We start from the raw sequence: 8,026 nt of genomic DNA on the forward strand, positions 1-8,026 counted from the left end.
TTCCGCATCTGCGTTGAAAGGGGGCTGAGCTACAGCAGTGTTTGTCAGACCAGGAGACATCCCGAAAATTGGTCTTCTCAAGAACTTCTCTGTAGCGTCCAAATGGTTTGGCCTACAACCCCCACAAGTGTCACGGGACTCGTCTTAAGGTAACCCGTACAAATGAATAGAAGTATGGAGGCAGTTTTGTGCCAACAAAGGGGTTAAATATGTCCAACAAATGTTTTTTTTTTAGCATTATTACATCTCCAAGATATAGGACACACTTCAAAACTTGAACCCATATGATTTAATTTAGTATTTTTTCTTGTGCCATTTATCAATGCGTTTCTATGTGCTTTAGTAGTAAAGGCCAAATTAAATATTTTTGATACCTAAAGGGGTCCTAAAATTCAAAATCAAATGGCTAAATGATCCATGGTATGACCATCCACCAAAACAATTTCATATTGCTTTGTAGAACTAGCGTTAGTGCAATGACTTGAACTCTATTGGTATCTACTACCATGCTAGCAGATACCATGGACTTCCAGTCATTGAACTAATGCTATTTAACATTGACTCGCAAAACTACCTCAAAATTCAACAAATAAGATCACTCCTCCATTCTGCTCCTCCCTTGCTATAGGCAGATACTTAAACGGGAAGTACCCGTGGTAAGGACTGTTCAAACTTGGTCTGACCAATTAGAATCTATGCTTGATTTTCTTGATTGTGCGTACTAGAATGTGTTCCAGGTTGCCTCAGAATAACATATACACTGGCTCTGACTGAGTTTATCGGGAAGTGCATCGAGGATGTTCCCACTGACGATTAGAACTTATCCAAACTAAAAAACGTGGATAGATGGCATAATTTGCGCAAAACTGAAAGCGTGATACACCGCTTTTTTTATTTTTTAATTTTACCCCTTTTTCTCCCCAATTTTGTAGTATCCAATTGTTGTAGTAGCTACTATCTTGTCTCATCGCTACAACTCCCGTACGGGCTCGGGAGAGACGAAGGTTGAAAGTCATGCGTCCTCCGATACACAACCAACCAAGCCGCTGCTTCTTTAACACAGCGCACATCCAACCCGGAAGCCAGCCGCACCAATGCGCCGGAGGAAACACCGTGCACCTGGCCACCTTGGTTAGCATACACTGCGCCCAGCCCGCCACAGGAGTCGCTGGTGCGCGATGAGACAAGGACACCCCTACCGACCAAGCCCTCCCTAACCCGGGCGACGCTAGGCCAATTGTGCGTCGCCCCACGGACCTCCCGGTCGCGGCCGGTTACGACAGAGCCTGGGAGCGAACCCAGGGACTCTGATGGCACAGCTGGCGCTGCAGTACAGCGCCCTTAACCACTGCGCCACCCAGGAGGCGATACACCGCATTTAACCATGGCAAGGTGACTGTGAACATGGACAAGTACAGTCAGTCAGCTGTGCCCTCCGTAAGGCAAACAGGCAAAATATCAGTACAGAGACAAAATGGAGTCACAATTAAACAGCTCGAACATGAGACGTACAGTTGAAGTCGGAAGTTTACATACACCTTAGCCAAATACATTTAAACTCAGTTTTTCACAATTCCTGATATTTAATCATAGTAAAAATTCCCTGTCTTAGCTCAGTTAGGATCACCACTTTATTTTAAGAATGTGAAATGTAAGAATAATAGTAGAATGATATATTTCAGCATTTGTTTCTTTCATCACGTTCCCAGTGGGTCAGAAGTTTACATGCACTCAATTAGTATTTGGTAGCATTGCCTTTAAATTGTTTCACTTGGGTCAAATGTTTCGTGTAGCCTTCCACAAGCCTCCCACAATAAGTTGGGTGAATTTTGGCCCATTCCTCCTGACAGAGCTGGTGTAACTGAGTTAGGTTTGTAGGCCTCCTTGCTCGCACTCGCTTTTTCAGTTCTGCCCACAAATTTTCTATGGGATTGAGGTTAGGGCTTTGTGATGGCCACTCCAATATCGACTTTGTTGTCCTTAAGCCAATTTGCCACAACTTTGGAAGTATGCTTGGGGTCGATGTTCATTTGGAAGACCTATTTGCGACCAAGCTTTAACTTCCTGATTGACGTCTTAAGATGTTGCTTCAATATAGCCACATCATTTTCCCTCATTTTCCCCCCTGTGAAGTGCACCAGACCCTCCTGCAGCAAAACACGCCCGCAACATGATGCTGCCAACCCTGTGCTTCACGTTTAGGATGGTGTTCTTCGGCTTGCAAGTCCCCCCCCACACCCCAAACATAAAGATGGCCATTATGGCCAAACAGTTCTATTTTTGTTTCATCAGACCAGAGGACATTTCTCCAAAAAGTATGATCTTTGTCCCCATGTGCCGTTGCAAACCGTAGTCTGGCTTTTTTATGGCGTTTTTTGAGCAGTGGCTTCATCCTTGCTGAACGGCCTTTCAGGTTGTCGATATAGGACTAGTTTTACTGTGGATATAGATACTTTTGGCATCTTCACTAGGTCGTTTGCTGCAGTTCTGGGATTGATTTGCACTTTTCGCACCAAATTACGTTCATCTCTAGGAGACAGAACGCATCTCCTTCCTGGGTAGTATGACGGCTGCGTGGTCCCATGGTGTTTATACTTACATACTATTGTTTGTACAGATGAACATGGTACCTTCAGGTGTTTGGAAATTGCTCCAAAGGATGATCCAGACCTGTGGAGGTCTACAAAAAAACATCTTTCTTGGCTGATTTTTGGGGGGGAATTTTCCCATGATGTCAAGCAGAGGCACTGAGTTTGAAGGTAGGACTTGAAATGCATCCACAGGTACACCTCCAATTGACTCAAATTATGTCAATTAGCCTATCAGAGGCTTCTAAAGCCATGACATAATTTTCTGGAATTCTCCAAGCTGTTTCAAGGCACAGTCAATTTAGTGTATAAACTTCTGACCCACTGGAATTGTTAGTGAAATAATCTGCCTAAACAATAGTTGGAAAAATTACTTGTCATGCACAAAGTAGATGTCCTATCCGACTTGCCAAAACTATAGTTTGTTAACAAGAAATTTGTGGAGTGGTTGAAACACGAGTTTTAATGACTCCAACCTAAGTGTATGTAAGCTTCCGACTTCAACTGTATGTGGCAGGGATTCCAGACAATCACGGATTATAAAAGGAAAATCGACTACGTCCTCAACATGGGTGCATGCTCAGCCCCCTCCTGTACTCCCTGTTCACCCATGACTGCGTGGCCACACACGTCTCCAACTTGATCATCTTATTTGCATACGATGCAACAGTGGTAGGCCTGATTTTACCAATAATGGCGAGACATCCTACAGGGAGGATACCGAAGGCCCTGGTGGAGTGGAGCCAGGAAAAATGACCCCTCCGTCAACAAAACAAAGGAACAGATTGTGGACATCGATGGGGCTGCAGTGGAGAGGGTGAAAAGCTTGAAGTTCCTTGCCGTCCACATCACTAATAACCTTGAAATGGTTCAGCCACACAGTGTTGTGAAGAGCATTCACTAAAAGGAGGCTAACGAAATCTGGCTTGGCGCCTATGATCCTCACAAACTTCTACAGATGCACCATTGAGAGAATCCTGTTGGGCTTTATCACCGTCTGGAACAGCAACTGCTTCGTCCGCAACCGCAGGGCTCTGCAGAGGGTGGTGTGGTCAACTCAATGCATTACTGGGGGCATACTGCCTGCCCTACAGGACACCTATACCACCCGATGTCACAGGAAGGCAATAAAGATCATCAAGGACAACAACCACCCGAGCCACTGCCTGTTCACCCCGCTATCATCCAGAAGGCGAGGTCAGTACAGGTGCATCAAAGCAGGGACTGAGACTGAAAAACAGCTTCTATCTCAAGGCCATCGGACTGTTAAACAGCCACCACTAACATTGAGTGGCTGCTGCCAACATACTGACTCAACTCCAGCCACTTTAATAATGGAAAAAATGAATGTAAAAAATGTATCACTATCCACTTTAAACATTGCCACTTTTATATGTTTACATTACTCATCTCACATCTATATACTGTACTCTATACCATCTACTGCATCTTGCCTATGCCGTTCTGTACCATCACGCATTAATATATTTTTATGTACATATTCGTATTAATTCCTTTACACTTGTGTGTATAAGGTAGTTGTTGTGAAATTGTTAGGTTAGATTACTCGTTGGTTATTACTGCATTGTCGGAACTAGAAGCACAAGCATTTCGCTACACTCGCATTAACATCTGCTAACCATGTGTATGTGACAAATAAAATTTGATTTGATTTTCACAGAATTTCTGGTAATGTCACACCGACTCGCGCTGCCTCTCTTCAGCCCTCGACGTCGCCGGTCTACTAACCACCGGTCATGGCACCATCAGTACGCACATCTGCTCCTCATTACGCTCACTTGGACCTCATCACCTTGATTACTCTCCCTTTATTTAGCCCTCAGTAGCCTCCGTCATTAGGAAGTATTGGTTTTGTTCACGTTCAGTACGCTTCTCCTGTTTTTATCTGCCTTCTCTTTTCATTAAACTTACCTTCTGCACCTGCTTCCTGACTCCAACCGTTTACGTTAATTAAGCCATTAAATAAATATATTCCGTCTGTCTAATGACATACACAGTCCTTCGGGTCCGTAGATCTATGATCTCCTTCCTAACTTAACCCAACATTCTGAAACCTATTTTAAGTGCTTATTTATTAGAACTGACCCTTAAGTCAATCTAAACCAAATTCTTAAGGGTTTTACCCCTAAGAAATGCAATAAACAGGAAATATCTTAGGATATTGATTTCCAAATAAATTACAATTTACCAAATTATGTTATTGTACTTAGGAAATACCTTAAGTATGGAATATCACAATTTCCTTCCAAAATCTTGGTCTTGCAACTTTGATTGGTAAATGTACATTATTTAGTAAACACTAAAATATCACATTTAAATGAGCCTGCAAATTTTACCCAATTTGTAAATGAATAGGGCACCGAGCTGGTAGTATGACTAGGTAACAGACAACTCCTTTTTGTAAGGATTTTTAATAAGGTCCCTCGATTAGTAGTTTGGCCAAGTATTGTCTGGGTCAAAGCTGAGAGATGGGTCGACTTCTTCTCGAACCGCTTTCATCCGGGTCACAGCACTAGATTGAGGAATCAGGCAGAACTCATTAATCAGCAAGAGTTTATTCACGCAATTGCAGGTAAGTTTACACTCCGGATAAAACTGGAGAGAAACTTAATGTACAGAATCGCAGAGTAATTGTATACACCTACACAAATAACTGTTTTTCCCTCCCTTAAAGCATTACACCAAAAATAACAGGTTCTAACCAGTTCTCACAGCCTACAGTGCAGTCAAAGTATTCAGACCCCTTGACTTTTTCCACATTTTGTTAGGTTACAGCCTTATTCTAAAATTGGTTAAATTAGATTTTTTTTCCGGCATCAATCTACACACAATACCCCATAATGACAAAGCAGAAACATATTTTTATAAATTTGAGCAAATGTATTAATTTTAATTTTTAATTACATTTGCATAAGTATTCAGACCCTTTATTAAACCTTTGCTGAAGCACCTTTGGCAGCGATTACAGCTTCTAGTCTTCTTGGGTATGACACTACAAGCCTGGCACACCTGTATTTTAGGAGTTTCTCCCATTCTTCTCTGCAGAGCCTCTCAAGCTCTGTCAGGTTGGTCGGGGAGCGTTGCTGCGCAGCTATTTTCAGGTCTCCAGAGATGTTCGATCGAGTTCTAGTCTGGGCTCTGGCTGGGCCACTGAAGGACATTCAGAGACTTGTCCTGAAACCACTCCTGCGTTGTCCTGTTGGAAGGTGAACCTTCACCCCAGTCGGAGGTCATGAGCGCTCTGGAGCAGTTTTTCATCAAGGATCTCTCTGTACTTTGTTCCGTTCATCTTTCCCTCGATCCTGACTAGTCTCCCAGACCCTGCTGCTGAAAAACATCCCCACAGCATGATGCTGCCACCACCATGCTTCACTGTAGGGATGGTGCCAGGTTTCCTCCAGACATGACTCTTGGCATTCAGGCCAAAGAGTTCAATCTTGGTTTCATCAGACCAGAGCATCTTGTTTCTCATGGTCTGAGAGGCTTTAGGCAAACTAAGTTGGCTGTCATGTGCCTTTTACTGAGGAGTGGCTTCCACCTGGCCACTCTACCATAAAGGCCTGATTGGTGGACTACTGCAGAGATGGTTGTCCTGGAAGGTTCTCCCATCTCCACAGAGGAACTCTAGAGCTCTGTCAAAGTGACCATCGGGTTCTTGGTCACCTCCCTGACCAATGCCCTTCTCCACCGATTTAATCAGTTTGGCCGGGCGGCCAGCTCTAGGAAGAGTCTTGGTGGTTTCAAACTTCATCCATTTAAGAATGAAGGCCCCTGTGTTTTTGGGGACCTTCAATGCTGCAGACATCTTTTGGTACCCTTCCCCAGATCTGTGCCTCGGGCACAATCCTGTCTCTGAGCTCTACAACCTCATGGCTTGGGCTTTGCTCTGACATGCACTGTCAACTGTGGGACCTTTTATATAGACCAGTATGTGCAAATCATGTCCAATCAATTGAATTTACCACAGGTGGACTCCAATTTAAGTTGTAGAAGCATCTCAAGGATGTTCAATGGAAACCGGATGCACCTGAGCTCAATTTCGGGTCTTATAGCAAAGGGTCTGAATACTTATGAAAAAAAAAAAAAAACATTTTTGCTTTGTTATTTTGGGGTATTGTGTGTATGAGGAAGAAAAATAATTTAATCCATTTTATAATTAGGCTGTAACGTAAGAATGTGGAAAAAGTCAAGGGGTCTGAATACTTTCCAAAATAACTATGTATTGCTATAGGCATGTTTGTATTGTTATCAAGGAATTGACTGAATGTCTCTTCTGTCTGTTTCTCACTCTTTTCAAATGATTAAAAACGGGTTTATTCGTTACTGTTTTTCAATCTCATGAATAGCCTTGCTTCTAAAACTTGATGCTGTGCCCCAGCCTCCAGCCTCTCGGATCACCGTCCAACCACCAGCTCCAAAGGCAAGTGCTTAATTAGCCATTTTTGACGACCCTCCCACTCTGTCTGCTGAATTCTTTCACTTTGCTATTTTCCTGAATAGGATGTTGGTGGGAGGAGCCGGGAGGTCGTCAGCCGTTCATTGATGACTCTCTCCATGCAGACACTTGTGTTTTGGTTGTGGCATTTTGTGGCTTGTTTATTGTGGCACCTCAACACCCCTCATTATCATCATCTATGTACGCAACCACTCACTCACACACCATTGTTAATTGTATATGTTTTACTTTAGTTAAGGAATAACACTATCTACATTTAAAAAAAGTGTATTTGTCATCGTTTAACGTTGGAGAGTGCTAAGATATTAGTGTATCATCAACATTTATACAGCCAGGACCATCGGCAGAGGGGATTACCCCTTTGGGAATAAGTAATCCCGCGCTGCAGGCCTGCAGTGGAGATCGCACCTCCAGCATAGACATGGTTGAAGACCTGCCTGTGTTTGGGAGGGAAGTGATTGCTACCCATGGATTATCTGGAAATGCCAATAGAGGGACTTTAGCAAAGCTGACCCTTGAGAGAAAAGTCTAACTGATAATTGGTAAGGGAAACATTTAGATCCTAATGCAGCAATAAGGTATTTCCAGTGGCAAAACCCATTTAACTCAAATGTTTTACTTTGACCCGATTTTGGATTTGTGGAAATTGTGCAAAAAAACAAGTTTCCAGATAAATCACCCCCCACTCCCCGAGCAGCACTGAGGGAGAAGATGAATGATACAGGTTTATATACCTTCTTGTCAATGTTTTAATATACACTTCTTCTCTGTTTGATAAAAGAACGCTTATTGGGCAACATTTCCTTTAACCCCAAATGACCCCTTATTCAGTTCTAAACTCAGCAAAAAAAGAAACATCCTCTCACTGTCAACTGTTTATTTTCAGCAAATTTAACATGTAAATATTTGTATGAACATAAGATTCAACAACTGAGACATAAACTGAACAAGTTCCACAGAC

Source organism: Oncorhynchus mykiss, chromosome 8 (assembly GCF_013265735.2).
Source record: "Oncorhynchus mykiss isolate Arlee chromosome 8, USDA_OmykA_1.1, whole genome shotgun sequence".
Classification (NCBI taxonomy): domain Eukaryota; kingdom Metazoa; phylum Chordata; class Actinopteri; order Salmoniformes; family Salmonidae; genus Oncorhynchus; species Oncorhynchus mykiss.